Below are 21,181 nucleotides of genomic sequence, written 5' to 3' on the forward strand. Positions count from 1 at the left end.
AGAGGTATACAATTTACAATATTTAAGAGGCAGCAAAGGATAAGTAGTAAAATTATTACCCAAACTATCAGCCGTAAACATTCATCAGTGTTTACAGCCTCACTTCCTGATACAACTTTGACCTACCATACTTAGTTTGTGTACTCACAAAAGTTTTCTGTGCAATGAGAGATTATTACTAATGTTTCAGCTGCGCTCACGTTCTATTTTAAAGTGTGCATTTAAAAGGGTAAATAAAGGTGTTTAGGGAATCTGGCTTGTTTACAACCTGTCTTATTGCCTCATGTGTTTCACCCAGTTGGACTTCACTGTTGCGAAGTTGCTATGTTCCCAGATGCAATTTATTTGGCGAGTATCAACGCTTACTGTGTAAATATAATAAATAACTCAGCTACTATAGATAGATAGATAGATAGATAGATAGATAGATAGATAGATAGTCAAGTTACAGAAGATAGTCAAAGCTCTTGTTTTATTCCCACCTGGTTAGCTGGCTAGCTGACTGATTTGCTGCATAAATAAAATGAGAGTGGGAGGAAGGTATGAATAGCTGGCAAGGTGCATGTCGGTGAGTCAACAGACATTGGGCACTGCCAAAAAAGCTCCATGTGGTGTGGGCTAATGCAGAGGCAAGTAAGTCAGGTTGTTTCTTCTTGTCTATGTGCTATATCTGCTTCTTGTCAATGAATTCCTTTCACAGATCTTAATTGTCCGCTCTCAGTTTATAATGTGTTTTTCACAGTCGTGAAGCAGTTTGTTTCAAGCCTGTCACGTTAGACACGTGGGTATTGAGAGAGCACAATATAGTGCTTTGTTGTGGAGTGACTAAAGAAAATGGGAAAGACTGAAGAAGACGTGAGAGGCCTGAAAACAGTCTCAGATCTGTTCCTGTAGACAGATCCTGAAGAACATAGCCAAAGTCAACAGGAGCCAGGCCACAGCTTGGTGCTCCTGCCCACGCATGCATCACCCATTTGGGTCTAATTACATAACCTCTTTTCAGAACAACTGGTTGAATGCGGTTCTGCTCCTTCTACAGGTTTCTATTCTACAGGCATCAGTAGTGCTGCAGCTGTATCTCTGTTCACTTTCATGCAACTGAACCAGCAAGAATAAACCCCCGAAGGGAAAGTCGAAATTCCCCTAGGTTCTATTTTTTAGTATTATTTTTTGTATAAAGGAGAGATTTTTTTTAAAAAGCAATTCAAGACCATCTGCACTTTTAAGAAAAAAGAAACACAACGTGTACCAGATGTGCTTTTCGGCTCCACGGCCAAGTCTCCATCAGCAGCCTGCACTCTCCTTCCCCTGAGGGTGGCAGCATGCATAATGCCTGAGCTGTTTCATGCAACAGGTAGCCTCAATTTCCACATTCACCCCCCCAGAGCTTTGTAGAAAAAGGGCACTCTGCAGATCTCTCACTGAGAACAAACCCACAGAGGAGGAGAAGAGTCTGTTCACCCTACAGCTCCATTGTGACCGTCCCCATGCTGCTTTCTACTGTAACAATGACCTGTGGATGAATGCACAGCGTCCTGCCCCAGCCCCCACCCTCCCTTGACCCCGACCAATGCTGAGGTAAAGACATGAGGTTATTTTCTTAACCCTGATACAAGACAAATAGAACTCCCAGGGAAAGGATCTGGAGCCAAATTTGTCTTTTAATTCTAAAAAGATTGCCAAGGAGGGGGGAGACACATGCTGGAATGTTTGACTCCCATCTTTCCAAGAGTTAGGGGGGGTTGAACGCCAGTCAAGCAGAACTGAGGACTTAGTGGCTTTTTACAAGGAGGCTTCTCTCTTTAAGTCAGACAACTTCAATCAAGTTGCCTGAGAATTGTTCCTCCTATAAACACGGAAAGCTTTCATTGTACTTTCACTCTGACAGAAACCACATGACACGGGTAATTGTGAAAAGCCAATAAAATAGCCCACATGCTAATACTGGTCTGACATTATGACAACAGAATGTGACCACATACTGTAAACGAACTGGAGTGACTCCTGCCACTCAGCTGTAACTCACTAACGGTTGAGACTTTCTCTGATAATACAAATCAAATCTCAAGTGTTCAATTTTGTGCCAGAGAGAGAGAGAGAGAGAGAGAGAGAGAAGCCAATAAGATGGCAGTTTCTAAAAGCCTCGCCCTGTCTGTGGTTGGTTAAGTCTACTTATATAGAAAAAGAGTTCAAGGTGAGGAAAGCCCCTCAAACAAACACAAACTTTGAACAAAGAAGGGATGGAGGAATCTGTGCTGAAAGAATGTGGCTCCTCTTTCAACTGTTGGTATGCTCGCGGCACCTCCTGTCAAGAGAAGAAAAATCCCAGGAAGAAACAAACTGAAGAAATGCAAAACAATCCCAACCTCCTGCTGCCTGCCGATTGATTGATTAGGACTTGTCACATTTCTCTTCTTTTCAAATTGCTAAAGGCATTCAAAGAGTAAGTTTAAGACCTCTGGGTTAATTCACATAAAGAGAATTTAAAGTTGGTCAGATTCTCATGAAATCAACCCTCATTTTATATTAAAAAAAAAAAGCCATTCAGCATATTTACATGTTTATTTCTTTACATCGTAATTGTTTTTATTAGTGGCAGAGCCTGCCTTTCGCTGGGCTGGACTCAAATTGCCTTCACATGAATGAGGAATTCACAAAAACAATGCTTGTGTTTAATTCAGCGATACTGTTTTTAATTTAATCTCACTGATGTCACCCTAATTGTTCTCTACCCTCCTTTGGCCATGTTAGAGCTGTGTTAAGTTACCGCTAATGCAAACCAAACCGCCCCTACTGTTGCTATTTCACATTAAAAGCATTCAGCTGATGAAACATCCTGTGGCTTTTATTATGAAGCAGTCACAGGAAATGTGTTTTTCTGACACACTTACTATGGTCATTCATCAAAAACGCATCTACAAAACAGGACAACAGTCTTTTTGGCATTTTAAGTCAGTCGATCGTGTTTAATTTTGGCAAAGTAATGGAACAAGAAGCAGCTGCCACATGAAAAGCTGCCAGCGACAGGCTGCACACAAGGTGACCAACTTCACTGTGTCCTGCTGTTGTTGTGTCTGATTATTATTGACTGAACCGATGTTTAGTTTTGGCTACACTGTAAATGGATGCAGTTGGAGTACTGAGGAAGTACTTCCTATATTATTTAAATGAACTTGCTGTTACCATGGTAACCACAGGTATTGCCCAAGCAACCAGAGTTGGAATATTAAGGGTTTTAATATTAACAGAGTTCAATTTGCTTTAGATAAGTTAGAAATTAGGAGAAATCTTAGAAGTCATCTAATTCTGGATTTAAAAAAAAATGTTTTTAAAAAATCCCATCTGTCTCACACACAAAGCCACTTGTTGGTTTGTTTGTTCTTCTCCTCTTGTTTTGCTTTCCTCTCCTCAAGCTGCAAGTCTTTAGTCAGAGTCTTGCTTTGACAGGTGAAGATCAGCCGAAGTCATTGCCATTGGCAACCATGTAGGATTGGAGGGGAGAGGTGGCCGCGGGGTCAGCGGCAGTGGAGTTATTCTATACCTATGCAATAACACACCCGGCTAGGGCAGAGTTCATAACATGCCTTTAGTCTCTTCCTGCGAACACAGTGCAGCACTATTTAACATTTAACTCAAGGCAACAACAAGAGAACCATGCACTTATTTACTGTGTTGATTCTTCCCTCATGTCAACAAGAAATGATGAATGGCATCAATATTAGTGTGTAATACCTGTGTTAACTACTGTGTTAGTTTTCCTTTCAAGTGTGCCATTACAAGAAGACAACTATCCTGTATCCTGCATCCTGTTTTTTGATGAATGGTCAGAGAGGAGAAGTTGAGCATTATTGACTTCCGCTGCGGACACTTAAAACGGCGAACCAGCGGTTTGAGCGATTAAGCAGCAATCACATTTGTAATTATGATAATGTCAATTGAGCTTGTCAAGGATGAATAATTTAAGGGGAGACAGTAAAATATACCTAACAAGGCTTTTCTCAGCGGTAAACACGGTGCTTTTAAAACTGTAATTAGCCCTTTAATGTCAAACACATGGCTTACAAGCCATCCATGGGTCCTACTTCCCTTCTCTCAACCACTTTCCCCTTCTCTCTGTAGGACACACTTTTCACATAGCTGGAAATCTAACCACACAAATAGGAAGCTGTCTCAGTGGGGTGGGGGGTGAGGTTCAGGCAGGCGTAATTCAGCAATTGTGGGACAAATTGTTATTTTCCTGTGCTTAAAATAGGCACACAGGACATGCAAAATAATATTCTTACAGGGTCTATGTTTGGCTGCATGCGATGAATTGAATGCAACACTTTTGTGTGCTTTTTTTGGTTCATTAGCAACCTAAAACACAAACAGAAAAGCTATAATTCCCTACAATCCTTCTAAAATGTTCCAGACCATAGAAAAAGACAAAAAATATGAAGCTAACAAATGCAGCACCCCACTCCCCAACCAGCAACCACCACCCAAGCTCTCTCTCTCTCTTTCTCGCTCTCTTTCTCCCACAACTGCCCCTTATGCATCCTCTCTATGCACCCACCCAAAGTGTTCGAGAATTCCCCCTTGAGAGACAGACACAGATAATTGGTCACAGATTTTTGTTGGCAGGACACAAAGGGACCTCCTATTCACCCCTGTGCAGCTGTCTACTTCCCATTCTCCCATCCTTGCTCCCCACGAGTTGCGTCCCCTCCAACGGTTCCCTCACCACCACCACCACCACCGCCACTATCGGACTAGAGCCTGGACGCTCCTCGTCCCCAAAACACAGCCCCTTTCACTGCCACAATAAAGCCATCAGGACACATGCCTCTCATGACCCTGACCCAGAACCCCTTTCTAGCCTCCCTGTGCCTCAAGGCCTCGGTGACATCTACGAGACCTTTGAATCTGTTACTAGTTCTCTTTGTTAAAGTTGTTCTACTAATTAGGGATCCACTGGCCTTGATTAATGCACCTGTAGTGTGATGCATACCGCAAAGTGTGTGTTGTACAAAAATCTTTTTGTAACATGGTTTTGAATCCTAAATTTTTTACCTCTTATTATTTATACATATTTATACAGTATTATATCAACACATAATTTATTCATGTGGACTTAATGTGAGGAGTACTGCTTGTTGCATACGTTGTGTTCTTTAAACTATTTACATGTCTTAAAATGTGACTATACAAAAATGGAGTATTAACAGCAACATATACATAAAAGGAAAGAAGTAAATCATTATTATTAGTCGGTTAAGATTGTCTCGTTGACATCAACCTTTCTATCATATGGGAGACCTAAAAAAAAAGTACCTACATATCATATATCACGACAAGCCATCGCGTATAAATATTGTTGGATTATTATTACAGATTATTATTATATGCTCCCAAAGAGCATTTAAATGTAGCCAGTCAAGGTGAAGTTAATTTTAACTGTTTCACTGCTTATACCGTTGTGTAGTTTAATCTAAAACAATGCACCACACTTTATACTAGTTTTAATGTATTGTGTGTAAAATCTAAAAACTAAAACTAGTAACTGAAGTTGATTTTTTTTTAAATGTAGTGGAGTATAAAGGATTAAAGTATTAAAGGCCCTAAAAAACATATTTTCACAACCATCTTTTTTACCATTAACAATGGAGTCCAACATGGACACACAATAATCTGTCAACATTACAACAGTTTAGTTTACATAACATTATATATTTGTGTATTTTTCTGTTTAGTTTGTGCTTTTCTTGCTTGTTTGAAGTGGGTGGGATAAAAGTAATATTACATACTCTGTGCACCAATCAGATTTAGCAACATATAATTAGAAATGTGATGACATTTGTGGATGTTTCTCCTAAAGAATAATACTTTTTTAACACTGATAACACCAATTCGTTATGAGAAGTGCACTATTTAAGTCTAAGGTTAACAAACAATGCATTTAATATGTCTTCCTCTAGTTATGGTGATCCTAAAAAAAATGTATTTGAGAACAAAACCACATTTCTATAGTGACCACTGAACAATATGGCAATGATATTATAGATACAATGTGAAGCCACAGACAGTAGAAATGTGTTCAAACAGGAAACAGTGGAAAGTAGAGCAACACGTTTCACCTTCAGCTTCCCGTACTTTCTCCCTCTTCTACCTAACGTAATGGATTGCACGTGTGGAGTTGCTGTTGTGCTGAATACTAAAAAGACTAAAACAGACACAAGAAGAAGAAGAAGAAAAAAAAGAAACCCGAATAAGAAACCGTATGATGTTGAAAGAGGAGGAAGAATAAGAAGGAACAGTGAGAGTTCAGTTGGAAGGGGAAGAAGGAAAATAAGGTGATTACAATTCCAGTCACAACTAGCACAGCAGTTTGTGCAGTGATCCCAGATTTCTTGAGCAACCGAGCAAAGCTGTTCCCAAGGGGCTCATGGGAAGGCATAGGTCAACCACCCCTTTCCTGACTCACCACATGTTAAAGGAATTCAGCGGTGCATTGTGGGATATGACACCAGTAACCCCCACAACTAAGTTTCCAAATTACAAACACATACATTCTCCAACCTGTCTGCCATTTCAGCATTGGAAAAATGACAAATGTTGATGTAAAATGGGAAAGTGTAATGTCATAATTCTTAGTGAGTGAGACACATATAGAAAGTATAGAGAGACGTTTACACGTTTGTTTTGATTTTAGTGGATCTAATTCTCACAGTAAAAGAAAATAAAATCACCATTTTTTTTTATTTTTTTTTTTAAATGACCCATGATGGATGACTTACTACCACAAGTCAAATTTAACAATTATTTATCACAATGCTCTGGCTCTACTTGTGGAAAACAAGTCTTATCTGTTTACCAAATGAGAGACAGTGCAAGCTATTGTAGCAGAACCCGAAGATAAGGCAGACAAACAAGATTGTTCTATTGGAGAGGCAAATGTTTGTAATTCAGTTTAACATTCCAGCATGCAGCTGGAGGATTTGATTCATTTGTCACATTCCTCCATCTCTTCACTTCCCTCTCATCTTTTCTTCCTAACATGAAACTAATTACAGGTTATTAGTAATCATACCTAAAAGTTATGAGCTGTAACTATCTGCGGCTGGGTCAGAAATTGAGTTTGGGAGATAATGAATGAAAACTGAGCCTTTGGACTTTTCACAATCAGAGCCAGAAAATCTCCCTGTGTCGTTATTACATTCGTGTTGAGAAGGTTTGCGCTGTACTTAATCCAACGCAATAAGGGGAGAGTAAATAGAAATCATGAGAAACAAACTGTGACAATAAATATTTTTTCTGACTGCTGATAGAAGGATTATGGTACATTTATTATTTACATCATCACATTTACAGCAACAAATAACCTAGGTGGGTAAAAAAAGCGGTGTTTTAAAGGTCCTAAACATCTTGACAGCAAGAATAAAGGGTGTCCATTTATGGGCCTGTGTTTCATGGGGCAGTTATTGCCAGGTTTTCTTGTAGTGCTGCTGGGGCCTGGAGCTGTTTTGGGGTGGTAAATGATGGAACTGATGGACATCTGTCAACCAGCCAGCTAAAAAAGAAACAAACCTGCAGGCCTAGGAAAAAAAGATTAGGTAGGAAGAGAGGAAAAGAGAATAAAATGTACTCTGATTACTTAGTGGTGATTTTATTTTGCATTTGAAGACAAAAAAGGATTATAGGACAGACATAGCAAAGCAATCTATCCAGCCTGGGAGGGCTCTGCCTGTGCTTGGCCATCTCTGACATCCTGAGTCCCTGTGAGCCCAGGGGGACTATTTGGAGCCACAACAGGCCTGAGGGAGGGCTCGGCCACAGGTGGTGTCCAGCAGCTGCTATGAGTCTGTATACACAAACACACACACACACAGCCTGCACTAATGCACATTCTCTGAGCACACACACATGCCATCAAACAGCATGTATAAAGTGTGTAGAGTGCATGCCGATATAATTGTGTAAAAGGGAGATTCATAGATAGAACAACAGGTATGCAAATGCATGGAACGGCATGCAGATAGTGCAGTTATAGTGCTTTTAATATAGGATTCATCCATATATACTGACAGACACACCCAAACACACGCACGCTCCACAAAGATAATCCACCGCTGAGCCAAATGATGCATACCGTACACACACGCTTACATCAGGCTATTGTTTGAAATATTCTACCCGCATCTGGTCTGCACACATGGCAGCACAAAATCTGTCTGCCGCTCAGAACCAAAGAGAAAAAAAATGATTCCCTCATGACACAATGATATAAACACACAAACATATGAGAGCACCACACATAAGTCAGATCAACCACAAGCATCGCACACATACACACACATACAAACCCAAACATGAAAAAGAAAAAGGAAAAAAAAGCACCTCTCCTCTCTCTTAAGAAAAAAAAAACGTGTGCAGTATGTTCATGTGCACCCATTCTCACACCCACACAGATTCCTGTAAGTAAACTGTGCTGCTGTCCATCTTTCAGCTGTAATGCTAGACACACACCCCAAAGAGGGAAAACCCACAACTTTACAATTTTACTGGCTGGAATTGACTCGATTTCTGGGTTATGACAGTCTACGCCGCAACAGCCAGAGCGTCTTTCTATCTGGCAATTTTAGTTTTGATCAAAGGTCGAGCCCACATGTGCTGAATTTTGCTCATTTTTCGCCAAAACGATAAATTTCAACACTGATTTAATTACATACAGATACATTTCCAAATGGGGAGTACAGTATATACAGTGTATTGCAAATGTAAGTATGTTGAAATGTGGAGCGGTTGAGTAGTCAGACATTCCTTTTTTCCTCGAGCATAAGCAAAATTCCTTCTGTTATGTAAGCCAGAACAACAAGCTCTAATAAAAATGGTAAACACTCACTAACTTTCCTAGCAAGACTACCTAGATGAACAACGCTGGCAATTTATCCCGGATTCCAGAGCAATGAGGCAACAAATTAAAACAGGCATTAGTGGTGAATTTGAGCTCTCTGACGGAGTAACAAGACACATGACTGACAGCAACGTTATGCAAACCCACCCACAATTGTCCCTTTCATTGGTCCCACGATTCAGACTTGTTGCCTTCCAAAAGTGTGACTCAAGGAAAGGGAGAGAGTAAGGTCTCGGTGGGTGGGATCCTTTCAAAAAAAAATAAAAAAAAATCTTGCAGCAAGAAAACAACCAAGAATTCACATACGACACAACAAAGATGTAGCTGTATAGGAGCTTCCAACCACCTCCACGTGTTTGCTTATTAGCATCTAAGAGTGTCATGTGTCCTGTCACAGTGATCTTAACAGAATCAGCTCTTGTCTGATGCTCTTTGTTTGCTCTGTGACCACCACCCTGAGACAAAAATGCAGTTGTGAGCCTCATCAGACCATACCTCCTCACCTCTGTCAGTGAATTGCCTGCTTGCATGCAATGGCATGCGAGGGCACAAAAGGAATTTCTTTCGGCTTATTCTGGTAATGTCAAGAGGGGCGGAACAACAGAGCGGCACCCAAAGGGGGCTGCCAGCCACAGGTTCACGATCCTCTTCCCAGGTGACAGCTGGGGACCGTGTTGTTTGTGCAGGTTTTTTTAGATAGAGCGAAGAGGAGTGAGGTGTATGATTGTGTCTAGCCTACCACCAGTCACGACCGACCTCTACCCCCGCTACCTTTCTCCGATCCCTTGAGCTGACACATTTCATGGCTGCCATAAAGACGAGACACTGCCCTCAATTTCCCATTAAGAGAGACAAAAATAAGGTAGAGGCAGCGAGACAGATCATACTTTTATTCCCCAGTGTCTAGGAAAGTGATTATTGTTAGGAGACTTAAAAGAGTACTCCACTGATTTAGCATTGCACAACAGTTTTTAAATATTTTATTAAAAATTATTCAGCAGAGCCAGAGGTGTCCATGCATTCCTCTTCCTTGTCTAAACCTGGTGCCTACATGATTCACAAACTGTTCAGCTATCACCTTATGCTATTCTATCTCCGCACATTTTCGTTTTTTTTTAAATATGTAGTCCTCAGGCCCATCGGATGCTGACTCAAGTGACATCATGTGAGGTATTGTATCAGATCTTCGCGCAGCTCCCTCTGCAGCCACAAAAGGCTTTATAGGATTCTTTGCAGTAATACTCTCCAAGGCCTGTAAACAGGCTTTAATTAGTAAAATCATTGTCATTACTCTTTAATTGCTTTTGTTTTTATTTCTTAATGTGTGTAGAAAAAGTCGAAAGAAGTGGAGTCGAGCAGTGAGAATAGTTGTTCTAAACTGGTTGCGTAACCTTGAGAGTGAAGCTGTAATTTATGAGGTGTCAGGAGAAAGATTAACAACCTTTTTTCTATTTATCTCTCTCTCTTTGTTTTGGTTGCGCCGTCCAGAGTGAGTTAAGATGATGGATTCAGGGTGTGTGAACGTTGTCAGGGATTTTGACTCTACAAGCAAAGAGTAAATAAATGCACTGTGCATTCGGATCGCTAGATTCAGTAATGCTGATGCATGAAAGTTAGGTGGGTGGTTATTTGTCAATACTACAGGCCTTGTCTTGCCCCTGTGCGTTCTGCTGTTATACTGTATATCTCTCATCACATGACTGCGCTGGAGGCTAAGAGTGCAGCGAGCATTCATGGGAGGCAGTTTGAAATGATTGTTGTGCTCCTCTAACGTTTGTATTTGTCTTTCAGGAGGCTTGGGGCGGGGAGAAAGAGAGGGGGGTGTGGGGGCAACTCTAAAATCTGACAAATTGCTGAAAATTGCCTTCACACAGTCATTCCTGTTTGGACACACTTGGCACATCTGGTTGTGATCTGGCAACAAAAGCGCCGTGGCGGAGGGCTCAGCTCTCAGAATGGTGCCACATATTATCCCCTCCTCCTCTTCCTCCTCCTCTCTCCTGGTTTGGTCTGCAAACATACTGAGGTTCATCTCTCTCTCTCTCTCTCTCTCTCTCTCTCTCTCTCTCTCTCTGTGGGGAGCTAGGAGCTGATGGTGTTTGTAGTGATGCTTGGCAGTAGTCCCGCCAGAGCATTCCTGAGCTCCTCTCCGACTTTAAGGGTATCAGTGGGTTGTAATTGAGGCGTCTGCAAAGATGAATGCAGTGCTGTGACACTGCAAGCAGCACATCTTTTCAAAGGGGAAAGCTGCTCACAATCTGGCAACTTTAAACACAGTCAATAAAAAGATCCTAGAGATAAATTCTTTGTGTTTGGCACGATGTAGCACAAGCGCCTCCACACGCACACACACGCACATGATTAGTAGTTCAAAAGTGGAGCATCACAATCTGCAAAGATCTTTTTTGTCGGTATGTGACTGATCACAGTGTGTGGTGCAGCAGCATCACGCAGCAGTGTCTTATAAATCCTCACCTCATTGTTTTACTGTAGCCCTTACTAATCTCTGCGCTCTGGACAACATCTGCTGAGATGACTGCGTGTTTTCCATGTTAGTGCTGCTCATGTTATAATGTCTCCATGGAAAAACACATGACATGAATAAGAAGTAAGCTGCTCCACTGACTCAAGCTGCTCTGGAAAAAGATGCCAAGCACAACTTTCAAAAGGCTTTAAACAATATTTGACGTATTTTTGTCTTTAGTTTTGCATCATGCAGCTACAAAGATGTTATTCTCAGCCTGCAAAAAACATTTCAGTTTTTTTTTCTTTCAACTAAAAATAAGCTTGAGCTTATGCGAAAATGGATCGCAGATTCGTATGCACTGTATATACTTCTGTAACATATGTGTCAAATAAACATGCATTGGATTGTGAAGTAGAGGAGAGGTCATGGGTAAATACTTGCAGTATTGTCAATCCTGCAGCTGTGTAGCTGGGAGAGAAAAACTGAGTGCACAGCTGCAGACTGAGGCCTCAGCTTCTCAAATTGCTTCTGCCTCAGTTTCCTGCCCTCTTTACCGACCAGGCCAAACCAGGCCCTTATTAGACCCACCCCCACCTTAATAATCCATGATGTCACCTCAACATCACTTTTTTGTTTTTCTTGATTTTTTTTTCTTTCCATCCCTACCGCTGGTGCCACCCCCATTGTTTTTTAAATATTAACAGGTGTTGCAGCGGAGGAGGAGGAGTAGGATTCCGTTCAGCTAAGGTTCTTCTGTTCCCGTCCGTCCGTCTATCTGTCCATCTACCGCTATCACCACATCTGCTTCAGTTTTGACTTCCCCTGGTTTGTTTGTCCATCTGTATTTGTGTTTCTCCCCCCCTCCTTTTCCTCTGTCCCCCCTTTTCAGTGGAGGGAGGCTGAGGAATGATCAGTCAGGCTTTGATGCCGCTGGCCCCTGCCCTGGTTTTCCACAGCACATGAGCCCAGGCAATTACAAAAGCGCTCCTAGCCGACTGCTATTACTCTGTAATGCTCCTGTCTGGAGCAGGAGGAAGAGGAGGAGGAGACGGAGAAGCAGGACAAAGAGGAGGAGAAGAAGCAGGAAGGCCAATGTTTAATTTGATATTAAACAGGATCCACACAAAATAAGTTTACCTGTAACACTGTGATTGGCAGCTCTCTCACTCAACCGCTCTTCCTGGACTGAGGAAAGGAGGAAAAAAGTATACAGTGGACGTCTGGTTGCTGTAGCACACATGTGGTAGACAGGAAGTACTCGGATATGGGGGGAGTGAGAAGGGTAGAGCAGGAAAGATGATGGCCCCTTTATCCCCAGCAATCATTAGACAAGACTCTCCAGAGGAAGTCAAAGATCACCATCCCATATGATCTATACTTCCCGTCTTCCCAGAATATAGGACGGGTGTTTTTTAAAAATATTCAGTATGCGTGGAAAACAGTCCACAGCTGGTTAAAACCTGCCATTCAATGTATATAATGGTCTGTCTGTGCACCAGCAATTACAAATAAATCATGTGAATCATCTCTTTGGTTAGGGACAATTATACTCTGCGCTGACAAAGTGACGGCATCTGCCAGGAATAATGAACAGAAAAGCAAGATAAACCAACAGAAGAGCAAACTTTAAATTAAAATACCATTTTATTTTGTGGAGGGTGAAGAGAAAATAAGGCAGTGAGTTGTTCTACCTTGAATCTACCATATATCACTGATTGAAGGGTACTTTACTGGAACATCATTAGTTTATGCTGTCTGTATAAAAAAGAGAGAGGTTTTGGCTTTTCCAGCCAAAAGTCTGATAGTTCTCTTGCAAAGCAAAATAAATTCTGAACCATGGATGGATGATGATCTTGGCACATTTCACTGTAAGTTATGGAATATAAAATCTGATCTCGTTCTGCTTCCAGAACTAAGAATGAGTTGCAGCTATAAGAGCTGGCAGCACTGGAGATGTTTACTTGCCTGGAGAGTAGGAAAATAATTGCTTGTTCAGCATTTCATGTTCTACTCCTGCTAGCCAATTTTGAAAATAAAAACTTCTCTTTTCTCAGTGAGGCTAGGTAGGTATTGGAAAGTTATCATATTACTGTCATATTATACTGAATACATTCTTTCTTTGTAATGGATTAGTTTTAATTCCAGAGTTTGAATCAGGACAATGGTTAATCCCCAACATAAGTCGTCTACAGGAACGTTAGCTTTTCTGACATCCAAGTTTAACTTCTGATTCCAAATCAGCGAGCGGGTGTCCTCTCCTCACCCCATCCTCTGCTCCTGCTTCACCTGCAGTACACTGTAACAGCTCGAGGATGTGTTTGATTTGTTAAACGTCCCGCTGAAAGAGCCTGTCCTTTCACCCAAGGCCACCGCTGTCGTTGTGACTGACTGCAGCTGACTGACGGCTTTGATACCGAAGCCAATTTGGCACCATGTTGGGTGATGAATGTACGATTGTGTGAGGAGAGGGATTACACTGTTTGCTATTGTCAAAAAAATACCCCACAAAAGTTAATAGAATTAAAGACAACAATAATATTAATCTTTCACATACGGAAAATCTGATTATATCGTGTTTTATAAACGAGTCCTGTTGGTAGCCAAAGTGCATAGCCAATGGCTTAATCCCTCTAAATTTTCCAAATCAATTCCAAAAGAGCACACACATATTAGAAACAATAGAAAAGCTGTTCTTAAGACTGCAGATAACCCAGCCACCCCCACCCGGCCCAGCTCTATCACACTCCGCCTCACACCTGCTGTGTGCCGTGAGAGGACGGAACAACTGGAGGCATAGACAGTGTGTTTGTGTGTGTTTGTGTGTGTGTGTGTGTGTTAGGAAAAGAGCACAACTGGGCATGCAAGCTCTTGTGTGAATGTGTGTGTTTACGTGCGCACGGTCCTATAAGAATGCATCAGTGCTTATGGCACAAGGCACGGCCTCAGCTCGATTTAACTCCCCGCTGAATGCCACCGTGACGCCAGTCAGACTTTGTGTGGCCGCATACTTCCAGTGAAGAAGATATGGAAAAAATCTGTGGACCAGTAAGTCTTGGAGATTACATGGCTCCTCTCAGCTCTGGCCTCAATAATGCCTCAAATCCAACGGTGCCATGTCACTGCAATTTGGAGCTTTTGTCTTTCAAAAAAAAAAAGAGTGAATCTCCATCCCATCCTACCATCATACCTCTTGATGGGGCTGTCCATGAGCTTGTGTGCGTGTGTGTGCCTAAGAGATACCCGGTGTGTGCGTGTGTGTGTACGTAAAAGAGAGGACAGGAATGAGAGAAGGGATTACATGTAGAAATAGAAATGGATCAACTGAAACACAACATTGGCTTGATTTTTTAATTGCCTCTCGGCTGCAATGAATGGCTGATGCAGCTGTCTGCGTGAACAGCTGCTTGCCTGAAAAAATTGGACAGAACAAACTCTGGGAGGGAGGAAAGAACAATGCGGGATGAATCATGTGCAGCCTATGAGGTATTTTGCAATTTCACAACTTTGAAAAATGCATGCAGGATTAAGAATCACTTTTATTGGAAATTCACATCTGCTCCGAGGCGCATTTCCCAGGGAGCTTGCAAAGATGCATTTTCTATGCTGTCTGGGCAAGACAGAAACAGTATGGTGTATTACTGCATAAAGTAAACTAAAGCAGACAATGTTTTTTTTTTTTTTTGGTTTGTTTTTTCGTCTTTCAGCTTTGTTAATGTGGAATATTTAACTTTACAAGTTGCAATTTACCACTGTGGAAGAACCAGGGGGTCTGAAAGATTTGATGAAGCAGTCTGTATGGATTTCCTGCAGAATATTTGTCAGACTTGAATTAAGTACTGTTGTTTTTCTCTCTCTCCCTCCCTAAGCCTGAGGCCTTGTGGCTGACTACTCCACATCTATAAATCACCGGGAACGCATGCTTATATCCCGGAGCGAGCACGCTGAGTCAGTCTGGCAAGGTTAATCACATTCACATCTCCTCGGCCTGTTTGCAGCAGCCAACTGATAACCAAACACACATTACGGGGCATGATCCCTCTTGTTTGCGAATTCTGCTCATATCGTGCTTTAACAGTGACACCACATGAAAGTGCTGGATGAAGGTAAAGCTGTGGGTCCATAGTGTTTTTGGTGATTGTTACTAAGCATAAACAGCAGTGTCTCGGATGTTTGAACAACGAAAATGAAGTGAAAACACAGAAAGAATTGCCGCAAATGGAGAGAGATAGATACTGTGATGGTGGGGCTCGGGGTATAGCAGATGAGGATCAACCATAATAACAGAGGTCTCATTCACGTTGCACACATGCTCAGCTTACACTGGGGCCAATGGTCGGCTGCACTCATATCCATCTGACGGTGTGTTTGATGGACTCCGAGAGAATATGGGAAGCTTTCCAAGTGTGACACATGGTTTTCTATCCTATGAATATCTATGAATAAAAGCAACATAAGTGTAGTATAAGTGTGGGTGTGTTTGCAAGTGTTTCTGAATATGCACGCATGTGATTGCGCTTCAATCTTTTTTCCATTCGACGCTTTTTTTCCCCCTCTCTCTTCTCTTCACAGAAGTGCCCTACCCAGATATGTGGGAATTAGGCCACATCGCTCACTACCATCCTACTCTAATCAAAGTGCCGATTCTTGAAACAGACAGCTGTTGTCATGTGCCTTGATTCCAATGGCTATCTGTCCCTGTAGCTGCCCAAGTTCTTAGTTGGCCAGCTGAAGTTGTAGGGGGAACGAGGGTTAACCGCGTCTGCCAATTCAAACTCCTGTTAGAGCAGTTCACAATACAGCATATACCACAAACAAACTGATCTGAGGTAAGTTTCTTTCTTTTTTTCCCTCCTCTCTGGTATTATTCATAAATGCCTGAAGATGCTACTCAAAATTTCAAAGATAACATAATGTTTATAGGAACGCTGTTGGACTGGTTTTGAATGTAAATTGTTGTCTTAAGATCTAACAGATAGTAATTCACTAACATACTCGAGGGTCGAATACAGCCGCTCATCAACACATGCATAGCAGGCGATGGGTTGTTTTGAATGCATCGTCTATAGAGTGTGACATGCATGCATCCAATATAACCATATAAGGATCGGCTTTTTCTTAAACGTAAATGTGAATGTGAGAAACATCTGCTGAAAGGGAGGGGAAAAAAATGCCGTATCAATTTCCCTGCACTTCATGTGGACTTTTCTCCACCTAACAGATCTGTGCTCAGAGTGCACAGCAGTGAGTCAATCATACTTGATTAGTAGAAGCGTTCGCTCTTGCCATGTTTCTCCATGTTTCACTGCCTTAGACCAACTCGAGCAGGAGGGAACATTCTCCGAATGCCTTCTTGGTTTAAAATTTGGTAGATCAGAATGGCTAAATTTACACACTCATAAGTTATTGTCTCTCCCATCTATTCCTGGATCAGGGCCGTTGTCTGGGTGGGCCAGGGCAGAAACAATACCAACTGTTGCAGACTAACTGAAGGACACGCTTTATCACAAATGCATCTGTAGATTAAGTCTCAAGCCGTCAGGTGGTAAAGGGCAAGCGGTCGAGACCAGTTGAGAAAAAGCCACACATCGAGCTAAAGATTTGAGGAGGGATTTGAGACATCATTTCCATGATTCCTTGCATGCCATGAATATCTGTTTAAATCTATTGAAATGAAGGACAAAGAAAAGGTTTCCCTAAAATATTAACATTCATTTGCATTTAGGTTCTAGCTAGTCTTTTAATTAGATTTGTTTAACATTTAAATTTAAAGTTGAGAAACGCTGTGATTAAAAATATGAAATATTAACCTTTGAGCTGGTGGGTACAGATGTAACATTTAAGTTTCCAGGAGCAAAAAGAGTTGTCGTAGGTCATTACAAAGCAATTTGTTGCTTGTTTCCACAATGCATCATGGTTCAGATGACTCGAAGCAAGGGAGCGTCGTCATGAAAAGAGAAAGACGAGGCATGTTCAAACAAAGTTATGCATTGGAATCACCTTCACAGGCTGCTCAGTAACGCCATGCATTGAACTGTTTTTACTACTTGATTTATTTGTTTGGAAAAAAAAAAGACTTGGCCAGGGGGAGAAAAAAAAAAGCAGAAACATATCAGAGAATTCAAGATCGGGGAGAGGTTTAACCCTCTAAACACACACATACACACAAACACAGGCAGGGTTTAGGTCAGAGGTCAAATGGCCCTGAACTCTCTCCCTTTAGGCTGAGGACATCAGAGGTCCCTCTGTGTGCTGCTCTCCATTTATTTTACCCATCATCCCTCATCAGGGCTCGGATGACCCCGCGACCCTGCAGCTAGGGTTACCTGTCAGTTGACTGTCTATTCAGGAGCATGGGCCTTGACGCTGTGTCAACATTTGTTCTCCGAAGAAGGAGGGAGGTAGAAGAAGGGAGTTTGGTTCAGGACCAAAGCAACAAACAAAAAAAGAGTTAGAAAGAAAGAATTTCTTTTATGTTGAAATTAATGAATAAAAAATCTACTCTTTCATTGTTCACACACTCCTAAGTTAAGATTTCAGGCAGGGCAGCACCCTGACTTATTACACACATGACATGCATGTGTGATAATTCCTGTTTACTTAGAGACAAAGATCCAAAGGAACACAGTAAACAGATGCCTGCATGGATACCTATTGAGGGGTACCTACAAAAACACTTCAAAAGCCCCCCCTCTGTGTGCTGTCATCTATCAATCAGGGTGCCGTAAGTGGGATCCTTGAGAGGAGATGCTATCAGCGCTACCCCGTATACACTCACACCACAGTTTCCCTTATCTCTGCTGAGATAACAGATCCCCTCTAACAGCAAGAGGCCTGAACCAGACACACTCGCTTTCTGCATCTCTCTCTCTCTCCATCTCACTCTCAGTCTCAGCTGTGCTATAAGGCCACTTCATTTCAGACAGGGGCCTTCAGAAAAACACACACACACACACACACACACACAAAGAAAAAAAAACGGTCAATTTGCTCTGGTTCCTGTTTAAAATTCAATAAGTGTGTCTCTTATATTGCAACCGTGTGGTGCTAGCGGAGGCTACAGAGGGCGCGTGCTCCTTCTGATTCCAATCTGTGATGTTATCGGCCTCTAGAAGAAACATGATACGTGTCTCAGTTGACTAATCTAGATGGGCATGAAATTTAACAAAAATCAGAAGCATGACATATCAACAATTTCCTGCAACTGTAATTTAAAAACATATATGTCTTTGTCAACATTGCATTTCCGGGAAATTGTTTATATTTATGTTAATATGCAGAGAGAGCAGATGGTTCAGAGCAGCTTCGTGTTTACGGGTTAAAACGGTGCAGTACAGACGCATCATGCATTTATGCGTATCAGATTAGATCTGTATATACATTTTCCAGTTTTATGTATGTATAACTCCATTACCAACAGGTTTCCAGAGAGTACTGTATGTTGACCATGTTGTGGTGCAGATACAGGAGATGGTCGCAGTTGTTTTTTTCCTTGGTTTGAGGGACAGCGAGCTGACAAGATGGTCCTGGACTTGCCCTGTTTTCGGGCTTCCACCAGACCGCAGCACGTTGGGCCTAATAACAAAAACAAGCATCCCGGTGTGGAGCTGGTCCCACAGTGTGAGGACCTTAATGAGGAACATGTGGAGCTGCCCAGACACACAGTCAGAGGAAACCCAATCCCTCACTCCCTCTATTTCTCCCCCTTTTCCTTCTCCCTTCCCCCCTTTCTCCCATTCTTTCTTACTCGCTCTCTTTCGCTTCACTCTCTACACTTTCTGTCGCTGTCTTTAGTTTTTATACTGTAGCACTGCTTTCAGGTCATCTGCTCTTGTATATGTCTCTGTCATAAATTATTAATATTTGTCCAAAACTCAAAACATTTTCTTTCTGCAGCCCATAGAAATTGCCTCTTTCGTCTTTTTTTTTTCCTATTGTACTAGAACAAGTGGTCCACTGTCAGCAGGAAAAATATACCAGCCTTGTTTTTACCTGATATACACCCTTGTAGCGCACTTACTCTCTCCAACTTGTTTTAGGGCTACTCGCATATACATATTGCTGGGTCATGCAATGCAATACTCTCATAAGGAAACGTGGGAAGAAAGAGGTCTTTCTCCGCCCATCAAGCCTGACAGGCAGCCTCAGAGTTTCTTTCATGTGCTGAATTCATCCTTACCGTCCACCTGGATCAATTAACTGTTTGCTTCAGTGGTCATCAGTCCCTCAGCTCATTTAGTAGACAGCAGCTTACTGAGAGAAGCTATGGCTTTGATTTTGTTGTCTTTTATTTTTTGTGTGCACATATTAGGCATGCAGATGTTTTGATTTCCTCATCTTGAGCTGGTAAACACTGTGTTTTCTTCCGCAGGAAATGTCATCACTTGCTCCTGAAGACAAACACTCTAACAGGTGAGACATGTCCTGTAGGAATTTATTTATATACACACACACTGCATATCCACGTCATCGACAGATCTCCCTCTTGCACTCCGTCACAGGCCCTTGTGTCCAAGTTTTCATAGCGAATACGAAGTGTAACCTGTTTGAGGGGATTTAAAATGTGGCCATAAAGCACGGCCATAAAGCAGATCAACCAACCAAGCCTCCAAAATTAGCTGAACAAACAGAGTAAGGTAGAGCCCTCTGGGGGGATAGACTTGGCACACTGGATCCAGTGTGACAGAGGCCCTTCTGGCAGCTCAGAACAATCCAAACGTTCCACTTGGGTTGAGCTGTCTTCGTTTCCCCCTCCACTATATATATCAGCCCCACATCAACATGGGCCTGTGAAGACCTTTCACAAGACTGACAGGCCACCTGAATCACACAATTGTGTGGCCGGAGGAGCCTGCATGTGTGTAGAAAAACCAGTGATCCAATAACTGTCTGGGTTCACTTCTCTCTCATAAAGTCAGGGAGGGAGGTGCAGAGGGAGACCCACAGCTACAATGCAGCTGCACCAAAAACACAAACTTTTAATCTAACTCTAGAAATGATGCAACCTTTGTTAAATTTCTTAACACTAATTTTTTATTCAGCAATCGGTCGGTGCATTAAATATTCCCCATAGCACAAAAAAACCCACAGCGTGTGTCTCGTGCTAAAAGCTGGTGAGTCTATGTGGCTTGCAGATGGTTCGGCCCTCACAGCAGCTGTGCAAATGAAAGACGGAGTGTCGTTGAAGGAGAGAGAAAGAGGGAGAGAGAGAGAGAGAGAGATGGAAAGTTGGCCACAAAAGGAAAAGAGTAACTTACAAGTTGCTAACTGAAAATGTAATGGAAAAATGAATAGCACACCAAGATTTGCTGAGAGAAAATAATTGAGTTAGAGTTATTTTCTGTGCGTGTGACAAAAGTGACAAAAACAAAGAGTGTCTGTGTTTTTTTTTTGGGGGGGGGGGGCAGCCAACAAAATGACCTCAAATATAAAAAAAAAGGGTGAGCACACAACTATATCCCTCTCTAAAATATTTACTCGATAAACTAAGCAAGCTGTAATCTGTTAGTTTGCACACACACAATTGTCAGTCAAACTCTTTATTATTATTCAGGCGCTAAGTCTGGAGTGAGAAAACAACAGGTGGGGGGGAATCCTTCAGCTTAATGCTGAAAACACACAAACATTTGTCTTCAGGAGGTGGAGGAGGTGGTGGGAGTCCAGGAGGACACAGTTGTCCCTGTTTGGCTTTGTAGTGCAAACTTTAAAAGTTTTGCAATGTGAGAAAAAGATAGATATAGTTGTAATAGTGTTACAACAGCACCATGTGACTCTCTAATTCTAATCAGGGTAATTATAATCTCACTTCTCCTCACAGTAATTGC

Source organism: Larimichthys crocea, chromosome XVII (assembly GCF_000972845.2).
Source record: "Larimichthys crocea isolate SSNF chromosome XVII, L_crocea_2.0, whole genome shotgun sequence".
NCBI lineage: Eukaryota > Metazoa > Chordata > Actinopteri > Sciaenidae > Larimichthys > Larimichthys crocea.